This window comes from Ambystoma mexicanum, chromosome 10 (genome assembly GCF_040938575.1).
Source record: "Ambystoma mexicanum isolate Mex_15411 chromosome 10, UKY_AmexF1_1, whole genome shotgun sequence".
NCBI lineage: Eukaryota > Metazoa > Chordata > Amphibia > Caudata > Ambystomatidae > Ambystoma > Ambystoma mexicanum.
Genome location: NC_090932.1, coordinates 1,638,706,111 through 1,638,730,323, shown reverse-complemented (window position 1 = coordinate 1,638,730,323; position 24,213 = coordinate 1,638,706,111).

Below are 24,213 nucleotides of genomic sequence, written 5' to 3'. Positions count from 1 at the left end.
TATTGCATAAAATGATGTACAAGCCACTGGTAGATTCCTACATTTTCCATTACTTGGATAGGAAGTTCTGAGTTCGTTCCTGACATTGCCTATAGTACAGCTCGACTGTCATTTAACCCAAAACTGTCATCATAGATCGCAAGGGACTTACGATCGATTCAGCAGCCTGGCATCTCACATCGATTCAGCAGCCTGGCATCTCACATCAATTCTGCATCCCAGCATCTCACATCGATTCAGCAGCCTGGCATCTCACATCGATTCTGCATCCTGGAATCTCACATCGATTCAGCAGACTGGCATCTCACATCGATTCTGTATCCTGGCATCTCACATCGATTCAGTGGCCTGGCATCTCACATCGATTCTGCATCCTGGCATCTCACATCGATTCAGCAGACTGGCATCTCACATCGATTCTGCCTCCTGGCATCTCACATCAATTCAGCAGCCTGGCATCTCACATCGATTCTCCATTCTGGCATCTCACATCGATTCAGCAGCCTGGCATCTCACATCGATTCTGCCTCCTGGCATCTCACATCAATTCAGCAGCCTGGCATCTCACATCGATTCTCCATTCTGGCATCTCACATCGATTCAGCAGCCTGGCATCTCACATCGATTCTGCATCCTGGCATCTCACATCGATTCAGCAGCCTGGCATCTCACATTGATTCACATCGATTCAGCAGCCTGGCATCTCACATCGATTCTGCATCCTGGCATCTCACATCGATTCAGCAGCCTGGCATCTCACATCGATTCACATCCATTCTGCAGCCTGGCGTCTCACATCGATTCACATCGATTCTGCAGCCTGGCGTCTCACATCGATTCTGCATCCTGGAATCTCACATTGATTCTGCATCCTGGCATTTCACATCAATTCTGCATCCCAGCGTCTCACATCGATTCACCAGCCTGGCATCTCACATCGATTCAGCAGCCTAGCATCTCACAACGATTCAGCAGCCTGGCATCTCACATCGATTCTGCATCCTGGCATCTCACATTGATTCACCAGCCTGGCATCTCACATCGATTCAGCCTCCTGGCATCTCACATCAATTCAGCAGCCTGGCATCTCACATCAATTCAGCAGCCTGGCATCTCACATCGATTCTCCATTCTGGCATCTCACATTGATTCTGCCTCCTGGCATCTCACATCAATTCAGCAGCCTGGCATCTCACATCGATTCTGCATCCTGGCATCTCACATCGATTCTGCCTCCTGGCATCTCACATCAATTCAGCAGCCTGGCATCTCACATCGATTCTCCATTCTGGCATCTCACATCGATTCAGCAGCCTCGCATCTCACATCGATTCTGCATCCTGGCATCTCACATCGATTCAAAATATACGGGAGGGAAAGCCCAAAATGAGCTCAGGACAAAGGGCTATCAATAACAAAAACACACAAGGGGGGTTGTCCTGACTTAAACAGTCAAAGCTAATTGCAATTAGTTCGGATGCAAATAAATTTAGATGTGTATCTGTTCTCCTGTTATATCTATTATTTATACATATCCAGGGGAAAGATGAAAAAGCACCAAGGAGAAAAGATATATATACCACATAAACTTGGTTAATATGAAACTGGGAGTGTTTTTTATTTTACTCTCCTCAGTTGAATGTACACTTCTACATACATAGAAATTGCATGGACACATAAATCGTACAGAGATAATGTTATACACTTCAACAAAGCATAAACGGATTGATGCATAAATGTATCAACAGGTGCCATTCATATGCACTCAGATTTTTTAAAACATATTAAGTACATTCCAAGTTCTTCTTATTAAGCACCTTAGAAGAATGAAAGGTAAAATAGCACTTGTCCCTCAATACAATGGGACTAGCAGAACACTTAATTGTTCTATCACAAAACCTTGGATGGGTCTAATAGAAGCCAGGCTAGAGGGTGACCAAAATGGATCCAGTGGTGATCGTCAGGACCATGAGGTCCCTACTGCATTTAGTTGCAATTTTGCTAAACCCAAGCATATAGTCTTTGTCCTCTAGGAATAGAGCTGGTTCATTCCGTACTTGTAGTCCCATGGGTACTAGGTTCGCTCTAAGATATTCTCTTAAGAAATGGCCGTGTACTTCCGTTCTAAAGCAGCGTTTTTTCAGGTTGAGTAAGTCCTCACCTGATGCTGTAGACACTAACATTTGTTGGGCGCCCTCTATATTGAAGAGGGTGGGTCCTTGAATGATCTCTAGGATCTGTTCTTCCGTGAAGCTAAGTGTTTGATCCATGATGGATTGCTGGATCCAGTGAGGGTGAGGAGAGGAATGATGTGACCAACAATAGTGGGTGAGAAAAGAGAAAACCAGAGGGAGTCCTAAACAGTAAAGCTCGAATGAGTGTAGCAACGGATAAAATACAAAGGAAAAAGTCCCTATTATAGCATGCAGCTATATCTCAAACAAAATATACGGGAGGGAAAGCCCAAAATGAGCTCAGGACAAAGGGCTATCAATAACAAAAACACACAGGGGGGGTTGTCCTGACTTAAACAGTCAAAGCTAATTGCAATTAGTTCGGATGCAAATAAATTTAGATGTGTATCTGTTCTCCTGTTATATCTATTATTTATACATATCCAGGGGAAAGATGAAAAAGCACCAAGGAGAAAAGATATATATACCACATAAACCTGGTTAATATGAAACTGGGAGTGTTTTTTATTTTACTCTCCTCAGTTGAATGTACACTTCTACATACATAGAAATTGCATGGACACATAAATCATACAGAGATAATGTTATACACTTCAACAAAGCATAAACGGATTGATGCATAAATGTATCAACAGGTGCCATTCATATGCACTCAGATTTTTTAAAACATATTAAGTACATTCCAAGTTCTTCTTATTAAGCACCTTAGAAGAATGAAAGGTAAAATAGCACTTGTCCCTCAATACAATGGGACTAGCAGAACACTTAATTGTTCTATCACAAAACCTTGGATGGGTCTAACAGAAGCAATAGCGGCAAGGGAGCAGGCACACAGGCCTTCAGGTCGACAATACTGGGATGCCGCTCACAGGAGGACATCACAAGTCAGGCGGACATGCAAATACCGGCATCATGAAGGCGCTAATAGGGGATACCGGCATGCCAGCAATACCGGCATCGCGAAGCACCCGTAAACTGCTATGTGCAGTGTTCCCAACTGCCACAGGTGCACACAATCAGCACAGGTGGAGGCAATGGAGTCTGGGCCGCACAAAAGGAGCACACCCACACACCACACCCCTTCCCACACCAAAATGATTCCACTAGTAGTAGCAATACTGGAGATTGAGGACATGCTTGCATTGCTACACCAGCAACAACAACAACAGCAGGCACCACAGAGGAGACGCAGGAGGAGAAGGAGGGTGAGACAGGCCCAGCATGCCCCACCAGTGCAGCCAGTGGTATCACGCAGACAGCCCCCAATCCCTCGCCTCAGAGCCAGTCCATTCAACCTAACCCCTGAGCAGATCCACACCCTGTACCGTCTGGCCCAGGACACCATCACCACCATCGTGGACATGATACATGATGACATTGTCAGCCTCATTGAAATACGCACTGCCATCCCCCCTCTACTGAAGGTAGTGTCGGTGCTCCACTTCCTTGCCACAGACCCCTACCAGCGCACAGTGGGGCACATGCATGGCATATCACAACACTTATGTTCTCGCATGCTGAACCAAGTGCTGGATGCCCTCTTGAAGCACACAAGGGACTACACATCCCTAGCACGGACTCCCCAGGAGATTTTTGACACAAAAGTTGCCTTCCATGAACCGGCAGGAATGCCAAATTGTATAGGTGCCCTCGACTGCACCCACGTGGAGTTGGTGGTCCCACATGCCATTGAGGTGGTTTACCGCAACCGCAAGCAATACCACTCCATCAATGTGCAGATGGTATGTGACGCCAGCAAGAACATCACACATTGTTGTGCCTGATATCCTGGATCAACACATGACTCAATGGTGCTGCGGAACTCTACTACGCTACCACACTACATGGAGCGGCATGCAGGACGACGTGCCTGGCTGCTTGGTAAATTGCATGACAGGCACATGGCCGTGAAATGGGGGGATAGATGCACACACCACCATGGTGTCATCGGTAATGTGACAGCACGATGTGCACATCACAAAACACTGTGCCCCGAAGCATCCCAAACTGAACATGACACCTAAATCCCATAGCAATGAAGTAAGCTGCACACCTATCACAAAATACCAAACTTAAAACCACCCCACATCCCACAACACGTGCACCACCCACCCTCGTACCTCACCCTCCGTAACACAATCCAGAAACATGCTGTCACAATTCACTATGTAGCTGTCTGCAGCAAATCACCACATAGGACAAGCATCCATGGGAGTGTACTGAACAAAACCACCAAGGGAATCCACTGCTTGTCACTGGGCCACCACCACAGTAGTGCAGCATGTCACCATGGGAATAATCAGCACTGAATGCTAAATAATGCAGAGACTACTGCCAACGCTGCCAGTTAGAAAATCATACAGAACACTACACATCACATATATAACACAAACACAGCGGTATGCGTCCACAATGCATGAGCAACATCACGGCAGTGTACACCGTGTATCATATTGAAGATGCAATCCACACCATAAGACCATGGCACAGCACACATTGAGGCAAGGTAAAATGTGTGCATACAACCAGGGACATGTGCATGTGACCAACAAATATCTGCAGGCATGTGTGATAAGTACAGCTGTCCATGATGAATCGACTAACATGTACCTTTTATTGCCTCTCATGCAGGTGATAGTGGCTATCCCTTGAATCCGTGGCTCCTCACCCCTGTCTGAAACCCACAGAACAGGCACGAGGAGGACTACAATCGTTCCCATACCCGTACCCGTGTGTTCATCGAGCAGACCTTTGGCCTGTTGAAGGCACGGTTTCGCTGCCTTAGCCGGTCGGGTGGGGAACTCCTCTACAGGCATGTGAAGGTGGCCAAGATCATCATGGCATGTGTCATGCTGCAGAACATGTGTATCCGACGGAACATGCCCCTGCCCCCTGACATTGAACTGCAACCACCTGGTGATGATGAAGGGGATGAAGAAGATGTGGGTACACATCATCGCGGTGCCGATGCACAGGAGGGACGTGCTGTGCGTCAGACAGTGATTGCACAATATTTCTAACACACTTGGGTGCAGAGGCTGACATGAAAGTTGGACAGAGGGCACTGGGTGGGAGAGTACATGTACACTATGCACTGTATATGAATATATGACACATATGCAATAAGGAACGTCCACTCAAGATTTTTTTTTCACAAAACGGGTGTATTTAACTGTCCAAATAAGATTAACGTGCTCAAACCCTCCACCTCCCACCACAACTCCCCCACACATGGTGTCAAAGCAAATGCTTCATGTGTCAGTGTCTACTGCCTTCATCAGGCTGCCTCGTCTACATCCTGCCACTCCCTGCACCTGGTGGCGGCATGTCTGACATGCTTAGGGGGCTGGTTTGGGTGGAGCTTGACGAAGATGGGGTGGCCGCCTGCTCCATTCTGGGGGCTGGATGCTCAGCCTTCATGGAATCTGCAATGCGGGTGAGGACCGGCCTCAGGGCAGACACCTCCTCGCACAATCTATTGGTGCTTTCCACAATGACCTGCCTCAGGGAGGCAGTGTTGTCGCGCCCCTCCTGCCTTGCTTGGGCACTGTTTGCGATGAACTGTCTCACCAGGGCAGTGAGCTCCTCCTGGTGCTGCGCAGCGTGTCCTGCCTGCTGCACCCCCGCCTGTACACCAGTGGAGGTGGACGGCACATGTGTGACATGGGCAAATACATTTGGGTCCTCTATGGGACTCATGCTCCCTTGTATGGACTCTCCCCCAGACTGTTCCGGGGTGGTGTGGTGGTAGGAGTCGACAAGTGTGACCTGGGGGGATGGGGCCGGACTTGTTATAGCAGGTAGGTTGGAGGAGTCATCCTCGACACACACCTGTCCCTGCACGCCGTCATCTGTCAAGGGTGCTGTAGCTGCCACGTCCCCAACAGAGCTGTTCTCTACAGATTGTGCCCCTTCGACTGTCTTCTGTGCAGGTGTCACAGGTGTTGTGGGTACTGTGGTGTTTTTGGAGCTTCTGACTAGTTTTGGAGGGGCTGAGGTGAGGATTTCGGTGCTAGTGGAGGTGGGTAGGGTGAATTCTATGCAGTGGTGGTCGGTCCAGGGTAGCGCTGAGTTGGCGGTGATGGAGGTGTGGCAGTTATGGTCTGCGACCCAGTCGAGGGTGCAGCCTTTGGAGTGTGTGGGGCTAGCGACTTTTTGAGTGAAGCCTAGTTCAATGAGTTCCTTGGTAAGGGTGGTGGCAGCTTTATCTTTGGGGTCATTGGAACCAAGGTTGAGGACGCCGAGAAGTAGGGTCTTGGTGGAGGCTTTGATGTGGGTGCTTAGTAAATGCAAGAGGAGGCCCTGGAAGTCGCGAGGTAGGCCAGGGGATGATACAGTACGTGAATGTTGATGGTGCTATTGGGGGACAGAGCAAGCTTTGCAGATAAAATATCTGCGTTGCTGTCACAGGGATGAGTGATGGGTCTGAGGGAGAGTGTTTCTTTGGAGATGAGAGCTACCCCGCCTCCTAAGCGTGTTGGTCTGTCTTGCCTATAGATCGTATAACCTGATGGGAGTGCAAGAGCAATCGATGGACCTGATGCTTCATGAAGCCATGTTTCAGCGATGGCCAGCAGGTCAAGGTTAGAGCTGTCGATGAGATCGTGAATTTCTAGGGCATGCGCCGGGAGTGAGTACATACTCACTAGCAACATCCTGACACCTTCCATTTGCATACTAGTAAAATATTCCAGACACTGTACTAGCAGCAAACTTGTCTCTTTGCCTTCTATATTAATTTGCAGCAGCCGCCAGAATTAATCCGCTTATATAGTAACAAGTAGCATGCTCTCCCCATCACCTTATACACTAAATAGCAACATTTAGGCCCCATCACTTCACATAGCACCTATCAGCATCCTGACCCCTTCCACTTGCATACTAAATAGAGATATGCCAGACCCTGTGCTGACAGCACGCTAGTCTCATTGCCTTACTCTCATCACTAACTAGCAGCATCCTGACCTGTCCATGCGCATACTACATAGAAATATTACTGACCATGCATTTGCAGAACACTAGTCTCATAGCCTTACAAACTAGCTAGCAGCATCCATGCCCCATCCGCTTACACAGCAATGAGTAGCATCTTCGCCCCATCAACTTACAGACTAAGTGGCAACATTCAGGCCCCATCACTTTACAAAGTAACTAGCAGCATCCTGACCCCTTCCACTTGCATACTAAATAGAAGTGTTCCAGACCATATACTAGCAGCCCACTGGTCTCATTGCCTAGCATACAAACTAGCTGCATCCTGACCTTTCTACATGCATTCTAACTAGACATTTCCCAGACCCTGTACTAGCAGCACACAGTCTCATTGCCTTCCATACAAACTATCAGCATCCTGACCCCTTCCACTTGCATACTAAATAGAAATGTTCCAGACCATATACTAGCAGCACACTGGTCTCACTGCCTTATATACTAACTAGCAGCATCCTGACCCCTTCCACTTGCATACTAAATAGAAATGTTCCAGGCCATATACTAGCAGCACACTGGTCTCATTGCCCTACATATAAACTAGCTGCATCCTGACCTTTCTACATGCATTCTAACTAGACTTTTCCCAGACCCTGTACTAGCAGCACACCGGGCTCATTGCCTTACATACAAACTAGCAGAATCCTGACCCCTTCCACTTGCATACTAAATAGAAATGTTCCAGATCATATACTAGCAGCACACTGGTCTCACTGCCTTATATACTAACTAGCAGCATCCTGACCCCTTCCACTTGCATACTAAATAGACCCTTTTCTATTCCAGACCGTGTACTAGCAGCACACTGGTCTCATCACCTAACATACTAACTAGCAGCATCCTGCCCCCCTTCTGCATGCAAACTAACTAGACATATGCCAGACCCTGTTCTAGCAGCACTGTGTCTGATTGCCTTAAATACTTTCTAGCAGCATCCTAACCCCTTACACTTATATACTAAATAGAAATAAGCCAGAACCTGTGCTGACAGCACACTGGTCTCATTGCCTTACATACTAACTAGCAGCATCCTGGCTCCATCTGCTTACATAGTAATGAGTAGCATTCTCGCTCCATCACCTTAGACACTAAATAGCAACATTTAGGCCCCATCATTTTACATAGTAACTAGCATAATCCAGGCCTCACCCACTTGCATAGCAATGTCTAGCATCCCCCCCCCCCATCGCCTTACACACTATCTAGCAACATGCAGGCCCTATAGTCCTTCATACTAAGTAGAATCAGATAGTTGGCAAATATAGTAACTAGAAACATCCTTGCCCCATTGTTTTATATTATACCATCATCCTCCCCAATAAACGTACACACTAGTAGCATCCTGGCTGCATCACCTGGCATATTATCAATGAATGCAACGACAACCTGAACCTCTCCCCCTGTGGCATTATTCTACTCATTGCGCTCGTTTCTCCCTTTACCCCATTTGGTACACCCTACCTAATGCTTACACATCCCTCTCCTTACCTTTCCCGCCTTTCTGGAGCTAACATGAGATAAAGGAATTCAGGGTCTATCATAACTTCCCTTATAATAAGTGAACATTATTTGGGCGTAAAGAATGGACAAGATGATATTCTGTGACAGTCAGAGAACATGACAAATAGGTCCAATAATGTGCACATGTTTCAAGCAACATGACACATTGTGGCACTTGGGTCTTCATCAGGACACATATGTTTTGGTTGTTCAAGAGCCTCTGTTTCAAGTTGGTGCGCTGGGGTTTCAGCATGCCATTTAAACAGGCAGGTTCATTATTATTGTTCTAAAGGTTAGATTTCAAGAAATGTGGCTTAGAGAGTTCATTGGATGATGTTTGTTCATGATTGGACGGGAGGGAAATCAGCTCTTAGCCAAAAACACAAAGTATTTGCTTGCCTCGGTGTGTGGATAATACTTCAAGGAACAGCAGAAGTAGGAAAGAACAGTGCAAATACACAATGGTACCGTCCTCCACCTGCTAACATTTACAATAGGGAACGTATATTGCCAGTTTTAAGGCATGCTGGACACATGGTTAGTTGCATATTGCATAAAATGATGTACAAGCCACTGGTATATTCCTGCATTTTCCATTACTTGGATAGGAAGTTCTGAGTTCGTTCCTGACATTGCCTATAGTACAGCTCGACTGTCATTTAACCCAAAACTGTCATCATACATCGCAAGGGACTTACGATCGATTCAGCAGCCTGGCATCTCACTTCGATTCAGCAGCCTGGCATCTCACATCGATTCTGCATCCCAGCATCTCACATCGATTCAGCAGCCTGGCATCTCACATCGATTCTGCATCCTGGAATCTCACATCGATTCAGCAGACTGGCATCTCACATTGATTCTGTATCCTGGCATCTCACATCGATTCGGCGACCTAACATCTCACATCGATTCTGCATCCTGGCATCTCACATCGATTCAGCAGACTGGCAACTCACATCGATTCTGCCTCCTGGCATCTCACATCAATTCAGCAGCCTGGCATCTCACATCGATTCTCCATTCTGTTATCTCACATCGATTCAGCAGCCTGGCATCTCACATCGATTCTGCCTCCTGGCATCTCACATCAATTCAGCAGCCTGGCATCTCACATCGATTCTCCATTCTGGCATCTCACATCGATTCAGCAGCCTGGCATCTCACATCAATTCTGCATCCTGGCATCTCACATCGATTCAGCAGCCTGGCATCTCACATCGATTCACATCGATTCAGCAGCCTGGCATCTCACATCGATTCTGCATCCTGGCATCTCACATCGATTCAGCAGCCTGGCATCTCACATCGATTCACATCGATTCTGCAGCCTGGCGTCTCACATCGATTCACATCGATTCTGCAGCCTGGCGTCTCACATCGATTCTGCATCCTGGAATCTCACATTGATTCTGCATCCTGGCATTTCACATCAATCCTGCATCCCAGCGTCTCACATCGATTCAGCAGCCTGGCATCTCACATCGATTCAGCAGCCTAGCATCTCACAACGATTCAGCAGCCTGGCATCTCACATCGATTCTGCATCCTGGCATCTCACATCGATTCAGCAGCCTGGCATCTCACATCGATTCAGCCTCCTGGCATCTCACATCAATTCAGCAGCCTGGCATCTCACATCGATTCTCCATTCTGGCATCTCACATCGATTCTGCCTCCTGGCATCTCACATCAATTCAGCAGCCTGGCATCTCACATCGATTCTGCATCCTGGCATCTCACATCGATTCTGCCTCCTGGCATCTCACATCAATTCAGCAGCCTGGCATCTCACATCGATTCTCCATTCTGGCATCTCACATCGATTCAGCAGCCTGGCATCTCACATCGATTCTGCATCCTGGCATCTCACATCGATTCAGCAGCCTGGCATCTCACCTCGATTCACCAGCCTGGCATCTCACCTCGATTCACCAGCCTGGCGTCTCACATCAATTCTGCAGCCTGGCGTCTCACATTGATTCTGCAGCCTGGCGTCTCACATCGATTCACCAGCCTGGCATCTCACATTGATTCAGCATTCTGGCATCTCACCTAGATTCACCAGCCTGGCATCTCACATCGATTCTGCATCCTGGATTATTTGCGCGTTGCTTTGGGAATTGCCCAGTTCTCCAGGTTGCCCTTTTTCCTTTGCTTCTCACATTCTACTGCCCTGATCACGCATCCTATTGCCTTAGACCATGCAGTCCGTGTCTTTTGTCCTAGACTTTAGGCTCCTTGTGACATATTCTGGATGCCTGGTCATACATTCTGGGTCCCACGTCCAGCATCCCAGGGACCTGGTCACACGTTGTAGAGGTTTGATTGTTTATTCCTGGAGTTTGATCACAGATCACAGAAGTCTGGTGAGGTATTCGGTATTTCCGGTCACACAATCCAAGGGGCCGTGCCACATATTGAAAGGCTTGATCAAACATCCAAGAGTCCTAAACACCCCCTGTCGCCAGAGGCTTATAGTACCTGCCAGCATTCTAGCGACACAGTCATGGTTTCTCGCAGTGTAAGCCCTAGGGGCCTAGTCATAGACTGTCATGCTTCTTAAGGGGTCTGAACCCACACATCCAGGGGTCTGATAGTACCTTCTAGGAGCATCATCTCTCCTCCCCCCTTCCATTGAATTTGCGCGATCTGATTGTCACCTGGCCTAGTCGGATCGTTGCCTATGTCCTCCCTCTGTTTCTCTTCCCTTGCCTTGTCGTGCCTTGAAACACTTGTGTATAGGCGCCTTATAAATGCCTACTATCCAACCAATCCTGTTGCCCAAATGCTTCCGCCGTTCCCCCTCCTGCATGGCCCCTCTATATGATGTCACGCAATGGAGAGGGGCAGACACACTCCTTAATTGATAGGTAGCAATGATGTTTACAAGCTATGAAGAAGGATTTAAATTGTTTAAGGGTGCAGGGGAGAAAGAGACGATTTTGACACTAAAGGTCGATAAACTAGTTGCAAGAGAGAAAGAGTGTCCACAATTGACGGACACTCCTGTCCCCACTAATGGAATTAAACAATTTATTGAGCCGGTTCTCACAAAGGCTTTACATGAAGAATTGATAAATGAGAAAACAAAAGATCATTTATCCAATAATAAATCCTACCATGCTAGTATTCTATGATCTTTCCACGATCCATAAAAAATGGAACTCTCCACTACTATGACTCATTGTGGCGGCAACAAATAGTATTTTTGACCCCTTAACCAAAAACGTGGACAGAATACTGCAACCCATCATACAAAAAACCACAACATACCTACGTGAAACTATGCATTTTCTCAATATATTGGAAGGCTTGACAGAGTTTGAACAAGGTTGGACTATTTTCAGTCTATGTGTGCAGAGCCTGTACACTTCAATCCCACACGGTGATGGACTAGATGCCTTGGATTGGGCCCTTCTCAGAGAGGATTATGTACAATCTAACAATATTGTCGTAATTGAATTGGCTAAAATAATTCTGTGCAACAATTACTTTCGATTTCAAAAGACCCACTACCATCAAATATCGGGCCCATCATTGGGCTCGTCAATGGCCCCTGCATTCGCAAACTTATTAATGCACGTGTTTGATACAGAACATATATTGGAAAATCACCAATGGAAACCCAAATTGAACCTTAAATTGATTATATCTTTGGGATCTGAAACGGGCCCAAAGAAGAATTAGACATGTTTTTGGATTCCTTAAAGATGCAAAACATCCACTGATTAAATTCACCATGGAAATCGGAACACCTAACACCCACTTCCTCGATGTTATGATCACACCAAGTGGGAACAGTCTCACCACCTCCATGTACCAGAAACCAACGGATGTCAACAATATACTGCACTACTCAAATTTCCATCCAGATCATCTGAAGGACAACTTACCATTAACTCAATTTTTAAGAATTCGCAGACACAATACAGTTGATCAAACATATCAGATTAATATGGATAAAAAAAGAGGCTATCCAGACAATATATTAGAGAAGGCCGAAGAAAGATGTTCAGATAAATCAACGCTTAATTTCCTGACACCCAAAAAACACAACACAGATCCACCCTTTGTTCATCTAATGGGATACTCTAGACAGAGTCATCAAATAAATCGACTCTTGAAGAAAAACTGGAAACTGACAAGACTGGACCCACAACTATGTAAATTATTTCCAAAAACTGGGCAAACCCAAATTTTGGACATTTCCATGCCTACACTGTAGTCATTGCACTAATGTTCAAAAAGGAGAACAAATCAGACACCCAAATACAGGACAGTGAATCAACATCAAACAATTCGAAACATGTGATTCTAAATTTCTCATCTATGGCCTAATTTGCCCATGTGGCACATTTTACGTAGGCCAAACTACTCGCAAAAACAAGGAGAGGCTAACAGAGCACAAATCCAACATTTGGACAAACAATCAGACCTTCCCGGCGCCAGACATTTCACCGAAGTGCGACACTCAATGGCACAACTGAGATACGTAGTATTGGAAACCATCAAAACTCCATCAAGAGGCGGTGATATAAACTCTGCAATAGCGAAAAGAGGCATGTTCTGGATACATAAATTAGATGTAATGGCTCTCATCGGTCTAAATGAATAATATTCACTAACAGCCTTCCTGTAAGAACACCAGCCTAACTGTACACATCATGGACACTCTAGTCCAATGCACTGCAGACAGTGTAATCAGTACACAGATTATGGATTATGTTCCACTGAGTGATAACTGATAACAACATATTGGGCCTCATTACGAGTTAGGAGGTAGCTATGCCGTTTGTAGCGGCATGGCTACCCCCAAACTCGGGTCGGGGTCTGGCAAAAGGGGACTTACCGGGCCATTTTGACCTTGGAGGGCCCGGTAAATTCCCTTTCGTGGGACCCGGTTCCGGTACGTCCCCATTCCCATTTGAGCCCCCATAGGGCTCAATGGGAATGGGGAGGATGCTAACAACGGGCCCGTTCATAACGGGCCTGTTGTTAGCATCCTGTACTGCTAGCGGGTCCCGCTCTGCACGTCTGGTCTGACCAGGCGTGCAGAGCGGGACCCGCTGCAGGACTCGGAATGTGGCTGCCCGGTATGAACGGTGCTGGTCTCTTACCGGCAACGTTTATACCGCAGCCGCACTCGTTGTAATGAGGCCCATTGTCTGTTAATACAATGTTCAACTAGTCCAAGCCGTACATACTTTATGAATAAAGTGTCAGCACTAAACTTACAATAGACTGTAAACCAGTACAATTGGATTCCTTCAATCCACTGGCAGATCAATCACAACCATATTGCCTTAAAACGGTGTGCAGTCATTTTTTCGAATGTCGAAAATATTTATTTGAAAAACAAAAATGTCGAAAATACAAAATGTCGAATTCTTTTCTACTTTTTTTCGAAAAATAATAATACATGCAATATACATGCAATAAGAACATTAAGGATATACAAGGTAAGGTAAGTATTTATATTTATTTTATTAAGCATATGTAATTTAATATTGAAACATTGCAACATAGTATTACAATATTTATAATGTTTTTATAATTATTTCTTTTAGAAAACTCTTTTTAAGTTTAACTGTAACAATAAATATTAAATAATAAATAGATACAATGCATTCCTGATGTTGAACATTCAGGTGAGGGGTGTTTGGGGGGAACCCCCCCCATTTAAACAATACTATTGATGATACTTTACATTTGTATATTACCATTGTTGGACGACTTTTTTTTCGACATTTATTTTTCGAAAAAATGACTTTTTCTATTATATGTATATGTTTTTGATTTATTTGTTTTTGACATTTTTTTTGACATTTTTTTATTTCTGCATTATTTTTTCGATATTTTTACTATAAACCCCTTAAAACTCATATGTAGGTGCTTACTTTATTTTTGTATCACCCTAAAAGTTAGGCTCTCTAATGCAAATATTGAAAATGATTATCTTTACAGGGAATATCAATGATGGTGCTTATCGTTATTCTGCATCAACTTTAATCGTAAGCACCTTAAGGCAAATGTTGAAGAGACTTATCCACATTGGAACTGTGGGCACATCACTGAGGCTCATGTAAATCACAGCACAAACATTGTTAGGAAAGCTTTATCTTTATTGCACCCTTCCTTCCATCTTTATGGAACCCCCAAACATTTTGCTTTTATTTTTGAATCTGATTTGTACTTTTTGCAGAGCAGTGAAGCCTTAAGCTTCACGGTACTGGCCTTTGCTCACATGTTATGGGGAAACGCATATGTCCTTCAGGCTGTCAGTACTGAGAAACATTGTTTCCCTTAGTCGAGTTACTATGTTACTACTTTTGGTTACTTTTGTATCACTTGTGGTAACTTTTTATCATTGTGCACAGCAGCTTACACTGCAGTGCAATGGGGTGCATTTTTGTTTTGCCCTGGACTAACACTCGGAGGGTTTTTGGTTAATCTAGTTGTGCTAAAAAGATGGGCTGCTGGCAGCAGTGACTTTTTCCCACTTTTTGGGGAATTTCGTTTCAGCTTTACTGTGTTTACCGCGTTTGGCTTCTAACTGTAGCTACTGGTCAAACATGGCCGTGTGACGAGAATTTTTGACTGTTCTTTTGCCATCTTGTTCTTTAGCCTTCTTCCTGGCCTCAGAATGACCTCCAGTGCCCGGGAAAGCAGGAGCTTTTGGCGGGCTACTTGAGGGATGTGTGTGTTTGCAGGCAGGATGTGGGCTGTGTCAGTCTGACTCCAATCCACATACTGGTTTCAGTGTGTCTGAGTGGCATGCACAAATGTTCCTGCCAGCGGTCCTGATTGGACCACTGCTGGGGTGTGTGTGGGGGCTAGTCCTGCTACTGGCTAATGGGAGTTTCAGCTCTTACCTGGCTTTTAGGATAAGAAGAGTACCCCTGCACCCATTCTTCAGAGATCCTGGAGCAACCTAAGGAGCTAAGTATCCTATCCAGCTGTGAGACCTGCGAAGAGACCTGAGACCCGACTGAAGGAGGCCTGGCAACCAACTTCTGCTGCTTTCCTGGGGGAGCTCTGTCTTGCTCGTGATCTTCAGTAGTCCTGCGAAGGAGCTACAACACTTGGAGTGGAGGGACCATCCATTCCCGAAGTCTGCTCGGTGGCCTGCCAAAGGAAGCCTTCGGAAGTGCCCTACAACTGTCCTGTGGCTGACCAGCTTTGTTTTTGAGCTACCGTGCTGCCGGCATCACCGTACTGGAATTTCAGCACCCTAGCAGACCCGAGATAGAAGGGAAAGTCCGACCACAGCTACTGAATCTGTTTGCATTGCTGTTTGCGGTGTGCACCATCCGAAAAGTGCCTACCTGACCTGAGTCCAGTCCTGAGAGGGGTTTCTGCTTTGTGTTTTTCTGCATTCCTCAACCGGGAGTCCTTGCACCAGCAAAAGACATCAACCGGAGTTCAACTCAAACCTGCAACCCATGGGATTCGAAGACCACGGATTTTGGTGGGAAAAGCAACGTCAAACATCCTTCCTTTGTTCTGCCAAGTCTGGGGAAGATTCAGAGAAAGGGGGGTAAGTTACAGAGTTTCTAACCTACCCCATATGCTCCCATGATAATAAACCTTGATTCAAACACTTTTGGCTTTGCCATAACTTGCCTATGCAAGACTTTTGACTGTTGTGGCTACTTTTGGGCATTAGTCAACTTGAATCCTAACCCTAAGAACCCTTCACTGGACCTCATATAGCCTACCTGCATTTTTTCCTGCATCCTAAGTGCTGCGGAACTGTATCCTGAACTATTGTGCATAAGGCCCCAGGCAATTTAGGGCTGGACAATTTTAGCTAGGGATCATCTCTGTGGATCTTTTTGTGCATAATACTTGTCTAACCTTTCCTTTGCAGGAGTATTTGATTTGTGTTATGCCTTATAACCAAGTGAATGTATATATGTCTTTAGTTTGTTAGTGTTGCGTGAAACGTCTACCTGCTTGTAATCATTTTTCTATAGTGTGTTTTGACCATAATTAAATAACTGTATTTTTATACATCCTGTCTAAGTGTTATCTGTGACTCCCATTGTGTGACCTTATTGTGGACCCCTTACAAGCTCACCCCCTCTGAAGAACTTAGCCTAGACCGCCTGTCACTGCTACCTAAACTGGGTTGGCTACAGCTTCTTAGAGTTGTTTCTGTCACAATATAGGTTGGCCTTCTATACATCTGTGCACCAGGACAGAGTATAGAAAATCAGTCTTAACAAACATCGATTAGTATGTATTGGATCAGCGCCCTCAGAATCACTTCTGATGCATTGTGTAGACTCAGGGTAATGTTACACTACAAATTCCCATAATGCAACCAAACGGCATGAGTGAGACATAACAGGACATATATGCATTCATTTCAACACCCACACACACACGAACACTCGTTATTGCTAGTAGCCCTATGACATTAAAGTGATTCACCAAATTTCACATCGCATCACAATGGGTTCTTTTTACGGACCATTACCCCACCCGGGGACTTCCAGGCACACAATAGACTACTACAATGCATGCTGCATCTAGCTATATTCTTGCATAGTTACTAAATGCTGCGCACCCTGCCGTAACCAAGGGGAGAGAGCAGTCTGAATAGACAATCCTACCATTCGTGTAAATTCGCAATTTTTAGTACATCTTATCAGACTAAACACGTGGTTAGCGTTCCATTAAGACAATATCCTCGGTCATAATCACAGGACACTGGAGCTGCCTTGCAATGCCATTAAACGCGACAACGTGCTATCCACCACTTCGGAATGGGGTAAGAACGCACTGTTTGCATTACAGTTCACCAATTAGAGATGGCTTTTGACTTGAAACCGAGAGATTTTCTCTGTACTCCCATAGATAACATCCAAACCGAGGCTAGACACGGGCAGATTTAGGAGACGATCCTCATATTCCCGGTGATTACCACAAAAGAGGTATATCTTGCCCTCTGCTTTTTTATATTTCATTTTTGACTCTCATTTGGGCTCAGTGAAACAACTGCTCCTTCACTTGCTTTAAACATTATACAGACTCACTAATACTGCAAGAGTAGACCGAACTTAGACGGGCTGCTGGCAACCAATGAACTTTGGTTTATTGAAACAGTCCAAGTTACAGGTGAATTGCAAAGTCGTTACTAATCCTATCACTGAAGGTTCAGCACATATCGCACCTTAACACACACTGACACAAACTTTCTATTTACCTTGTATACTGTCTTGGAGTCTGAAGAATGATTTTTGAACTTGTCTAATTGAACATTAATTTGCTCCTGATGAAGGCATAGATATTTTGCCGAAACGTGCTGAGCTTCTTGTATTATTGTAGATATCTATGGATTGAAATGGTGTTGGTCTAATTATTGTTTATTTATGAAAATATTAAGAAATGTGTACTTGAATGAGCATTAGGACTAACTTGAGAAACAGTAATTATAAACCTTCATAACTACTGTCTGGCATTTACCAGTATAAGGGTGTGCGGGGGATGGGAGTGTCCATCAATTATGGATACTTTTTCTCCCCTTCTCTATGATGTCCCTATATAATAGGGAAGCAAACCATAACCCCTGCAGCAAGGGAAGCCATACCATAACCCCTGCAACCACCTCACATCCAAACCCACCAGAGGTCGAAGTGAGCATGAACTAAAGGGTACAACGTTTTTCTACCTTTCGGGGAAAATCCACCATCGCTTCCTTACTTTTTCTAACCCAAAGCATGGTTCCTGGTCCGCAGGGATGTCCACTTTTGTTTTTTGCTTCCCCACTACTGGGGATTAGAACCTGGGTCCTGCTTGCACACAGTAGTTTCACATCTTGCAGAGCTATCTCGCAGGCACTGGCTTGCTTGTGTTTCTTTGAATAACCGGCTTGCGGCATGACACCCATTTCTGAGCCTCCACATAGCCCCACACTGCAGTGATCAGTGTGCGTCTTCTGCAATTAGGCACGATTAAGGTGGCATTGCTGCAGTGACAGATGTGTGTGCAGGTATTGAGTGTGAGTGTGGCAAAAGTCCCGGCATGTCCATTAATAGGTGTGAATGATAGCAGATTGGACAGGGGGAAGTGTATAACGCTGCATGCTCAGGGGTACAGTGACTGAAAGTAATGGGGGCCTTCCAAAATACATTTAGTTCACTGTTTCCTTCAGTTTTGATAGTAAAACACAGTGTTGGGGGTGGAATGGGGAGGTAAGTCGGAACGCAGGTATGGGGTTTGTATTGGGGAGTGAGGGTGGATATGGGGCTGGTGGGAAGCATGGATAAGGGGTGCAGGGCTGAGGAGAACCTTTACTTTTGTATACTTGGACCTCTGAAATCCACCTGACACATCTGTACCAGCTTGGTCCCCTTTCGACCCTCTACGCTCGATTTCACTTTCACCCTATTAACCCCCTGTCCAATATCACTCCTCGTGTGCCCCCCTGCTTCAGTGGACTGCTCATCTTCACTGCGACCCCTCCTCCCCAAGACCACCTCCTGTGGCTCCTCCCTCACCCAGACCCACTTCTGCTGACCCTCATCACCAATGAAGGGATGTGAACACTTTCATTTTATGCCGCGCCGGGTTCGCAGAGTACAGCTTTGAACCCCCCCCCCCCCCGACCCGATCGGCGTCAAGCAAATCGATTAGTCGGGACTCAGGAAAGTAAATCTGTATTTGTATCACCTGGTCGGCGCTTCATTTCATGACTGGTCACACCCGGTACAACCCTTCACCATTTCTAATCTCTGCCTTTCTAAGGCCCATGACAGGCAGGTGGCAGAGAAGCTCCTAGAGGAGAGTGGCTTGTGAGGTCTGTGGTAGGGTGACCAGGCGTCCTGGTTTTCCCAGGGCAGTCCTGGGAAATTGCCCACCGTCCCGTGGTCCCAGGAGTTTTTTTATTTGATAAACCCCGTCCCGGGATTGGAAGGGTGGGTGGCTATGGTCCCGGTTTTTGCCGGGACCCAATTTCGAAATTCCCAAATCGGCCCTGCGTGTAAATGGGGGCGTGAATGTTATTCCTACCCCTTCTCCTCCCCAGCTGCTCTCCTCCAATGAGAGGAGTGTGCCTGTGAACCCACCCTCCATCCCCCGCAACAGGCCATCGACATAGAAGTGGGACTACAGTAGTATAAGTGTTTACATTAGTCCTACTTCTATGTATATGGCCTGTCCTGTTTTTTTTATCTGGTCACCCTATCTGTGGGGATACAAACATCACCTCCAGGCAGTTTCTTCGGCCTGGCAAAGCAGGCAGCTGCTCAGGGCGCAAATGCCCCGGGGGGTGCAATTGCCATGGGTGGTGAAATTTCCCTTAGGGTTTTTTTTTTTGCCCTGGGATGTGGTGCGATTGCCCTGGAGGGAGTAGTGGGTGTTGCCTTGTTAAACTGTAATGTAATTGCACAGCTTGAATGATGTCACATTATGTATGTTGGCCGTAAGCAAATTGCATCATGAAACGAACACTGCAAACTACGAAGCCTAAATGTGGCCAGTGGGAATCCATTTTGTAATTGTCCGCCATTTTCTTTTTTCTGTAACGCTTTGCAAACTATATTCTGTGCTTTAGACTCACACATGGTGCGAGGCCATAGCTTGAACTCTGAAAACTCTGAATCCTGTTTAGACCGGAATGTAAAACCCTGCAGAAATACATTGTTTTATTATTTGGTAAAGCCTTGAAGCTGTACAAGAGCCGTGGCTAATCAGAGGCCCAGGTGCCAGCTTGTCTTTCAAACGCTGTTGTAGAAGGCAGTTAACTGAGAATTATATGCAACTAGTGGTGCTCTTTCATGAAGGATGGTATTTTTTTGCTTTAGAACCTTCTGACCCTTAGCCCATGAGCGCAGCAGCCAGATAACATTGTTGTAGTGTCCCCCTGCTAGAACATAATATCCTTCCTTGTGCCAATTCCCTGAGTTCCCCAAAACAGTAAGCTGCCTCTGTAAACCTCGGCTAGAAATACCAAATGTTTACACTGAATGAAGTTACATGTCTAAGTGTCAATTACTGAACCCTAGCTTGCACGTCTTGTATATGGGTGGTCCGAATAATGATGTACTATGATGATGTATTATGTATATATATTACTGCTTCATCGACGGCTCTCCCTCTCTCCTCTCACGGTGTTCGTGAGCACAGGTTGTGTGGTGTTGAGACCCGATCGGCCGATCGAGATACTCTGAATAAACCAGACTTGTTTGGAAAACTAACCTCACGACTGGCGTGTCATTTAGTATATGGTTAGGGTGCCTTTATTCCATATATGTTCTAACAGCCTATGCTTCTTCTGACCAGCGTAGTTAAATAGTACCACAAAATGTCACGTGAGTCAGAGGCCCTCTGAGCCTGTGCCACTATTTTTTTGATGTTTTGTGCCGCACTGTGCCAGTTGGGGAAATAAAAGGGCACCTCCACCTCTCGTTGGTGACCGCCTTTGTAATCCAGCTATTCTGCAGGATCGACACACCATGAAGGAAAAAAAGATGGCTGCGTTGAGCATTTCTGCCACAAAACTCCAATTGCTCTCTATCCGGACCGGTGTGGAAAGAAAGAAGGCTACATTGCAACCCCAACACTGGAATTGCTCTCTACATACTGTCCTCTGGCTATAAGATATGTATGTTCGAGTGACTGACCTGCATGTGATAGTGCGTGCCTCGATGTGTGCATTTGTGCTGGGATGTTTTGCGATTTTCCTCAATTGTGCAGTGTAGCTATTCGGACATGTGTCCCACATTTCTGTCACCCATATTGCCGCTCACCCATTCTTGACCCCTCTGAGCGTCCCTTTTATCCCATTTATCCTTTGTGTCGTGTGGCAACTATCTACAATTAAGTACACTCGCATATGTGGCGTATTTAAATTCTATATATTTGGCCTACCCTTAAGTCGACTGAATAAATTCTTATTACAGAAAAAATAAATTCATATGTATCCACAGATAACTACTTTATTCCGGTGTTTTTATTGGGCACCCATTCAATCAGAAGAAGACTTCACAGCTAATGATCAACATGTGCAGTGTGCTCAGTCCAGGTTTTAAGTGATCACAGGTGGGTGCAGTGCAAATTGAAGCGCGCTTTTCTACACCTGCTGTTGTCTGAGAATATCCCATCATGCGTAGTAGTTAGGATGAAAAGAGACTGCATTACCGGGCTCCTGATCTTGCTGTCTGACTCTTGTTTCCTTTCTCTGTGGTACCAAAATGAGACCCACTCAGTGACACAGGGACATCTGTGATCTCTGTACCTCTCTCTCCCTCACTATTCTCCCCTGCCGCCATACCCACTTTGCCAGACACACTCTTGTTAACTTCATCCCTGCGGATCTCTCGCTCTCGAACCCTCTCACTACCCCCCTCTCCTGATCTGATCACTCTCAACTCTCTTCTCATCTGGGACCTCTCGACCCCATGACCGAGCCTCCACCAGCACTGCCAACCTCCTTCGTGGTCATCCTGCCTCCATGTGTAACAGTGGGTACAACTCTGATCTAGCCGCTCTGAAACGCAAGTGCAGAGTTGCTGAATGGAAGTGGCAGACCTCAGGCTCACCCCCTAACAAACTGGCCTGTCGCCTGCTCCAAAGGCAATACCGTCTCTCTATCCACTACAAGAAGAGGGCTCACATCCAAGCTCGTATCTCTGGGGCCTCTAACAACACGGCTGAAATCTTCAAAATCTGAAAACAGCTAGTCAATCCACCTGCAGTCTCCACCTCACCTCTTCCTTCTCCGGCCCTCTATACTGCACTGGCCACCTGTTTCATCTCAAGACATTCCGGCCTCTCTCTTCTTACCCCTCCTCCATTCATCTCTCTGTCCCTGAGCCTCCCTTGGACTTTCTTCCACCCCCTCCCACTCTCTCTGCCTTCTCACCTGTTACAACGGATGGGATCTCTAGGGTAGTCAACTCTGTGAAGACCTCATCCAAACAGGTGTCTCCCTGTTCTTCCAGAACCATTAAGGACAACATCTCCTCCCTCGCTCCAGCTCTGGCTGACTTCTACAACCACTCCTTAGCATCTGGCTCTTTCCCCTCTTCTCTCAATTACTCTCTTGTGCACCCCTCCTAAAAAAGCCTTCTGCCGACTCCTCGTGTCCGGCCAACTACCGCCCTATCTCAACTGCACCTTTCCTTGGGAAACTGCTGGAGAAGTTGGTCAGCCCCCAACTGACCCAACACACTGAACTCGTTGGCTATTTACATGACCATCAATCTGGATTCCAAGCATCCAAAGGCACAGAAGCTGCTCTCCTGTACTCCTGTGAAGAACTACGTGCAAACCTTGACTGTAACTCTCCTGCTGTTCTCATTCTCCTTGACCTCTCTACCACCTTTGACATGCTCAACCATTCCAGCCTCAAAAAGCGGCTCCAAGATACTCCAAGATACTCTTGGTATCTCAGACCGGGCAATGGATTGGTTGAACTCCTTCCCCACTGACCGCCCTTCTCAGGTGCTCCTGTGCTCCTCCTCCTTCATCACTCTTCTACATGTGGTGTTCCCCAGGGCTCTAGACTCTCGCCTTGGATTTTCAACATCTGCTTTGCACCTCTTGATCACCTGATCTCTGACTTCTCTCCTCATCTCCCGATGACACACAACTCTTCTTCAAGCTCCCCTCTTCCTCTTCCTCCTCCATCATCCCTGACTACGTGTCTGCTATTCAGTCTTGGTGCACCTCCAATGATCTGTCTTAATTCCAGTAAGACTGAGATCCTTCCTATGGGGACTCCTGCTCCCAGTTTCCCTCCTGCACTCTGACCGTCCTCTATGGGCTCACCTGCCTCCCCTTCGACTGAGGCCAGAAACCTTGGGGTCATCTTCAATTCCTCCCTCTCCTTTACTCCTCACATCTTGTACCTTACCAAGGAGGCCCACTTTCAACTTCACCTCCTTAGGAGCATTCTCCCTTTCCTCACCTTCCCCCAGAAGCTCAATGTCTATAGAACTCTGGTTCTCTCCAGGCTAGACTACTGTAACAGCAACGTCCTCTTTCTTCGCTCCATTCTCTTCAGATAATCCAGAATAGGTATGTACAACTTATCCTTGGCCTCAAGCCCTGGGACCATATCTCTCCAGCTCTAAATTCTCTCCACTAGCTTCCGGTAGCAACAAGGATCAAATTCAAGACCATTTGCACCATACACAAGGCTGTCTGGGCCCAGAAACCCTCTCTCACTAAATACTCTCCTTCCAGGTCCCTTCGATCTTCTCGCTCCAACTCTGCTGATCAAACACTTCTCAAAGCAGAGAGCAGGGGTAGATCTCTCTCCTCAGCTGGCCTCCTACTATGGAACAGCCTCCGTCTCTCTCTTCATCTTGAACCTGGCGGCCTCAAGTTCCACAAACAACTCATGACCTTTCTCTTCTCCTCCTCCCCTCTCCTCCTCCCATGCTAAAGGTCCCCTTTGTAGTTGAGATATGCGGCCTGGTCCCTCAAGAGTCCAATAGGGTCCTGGCCGTCCGCCCAATCATCCCCAGAAACCCTCCCTGTGCTGCCCTCTGGGCCCACACCTGTCGGGTTCTTT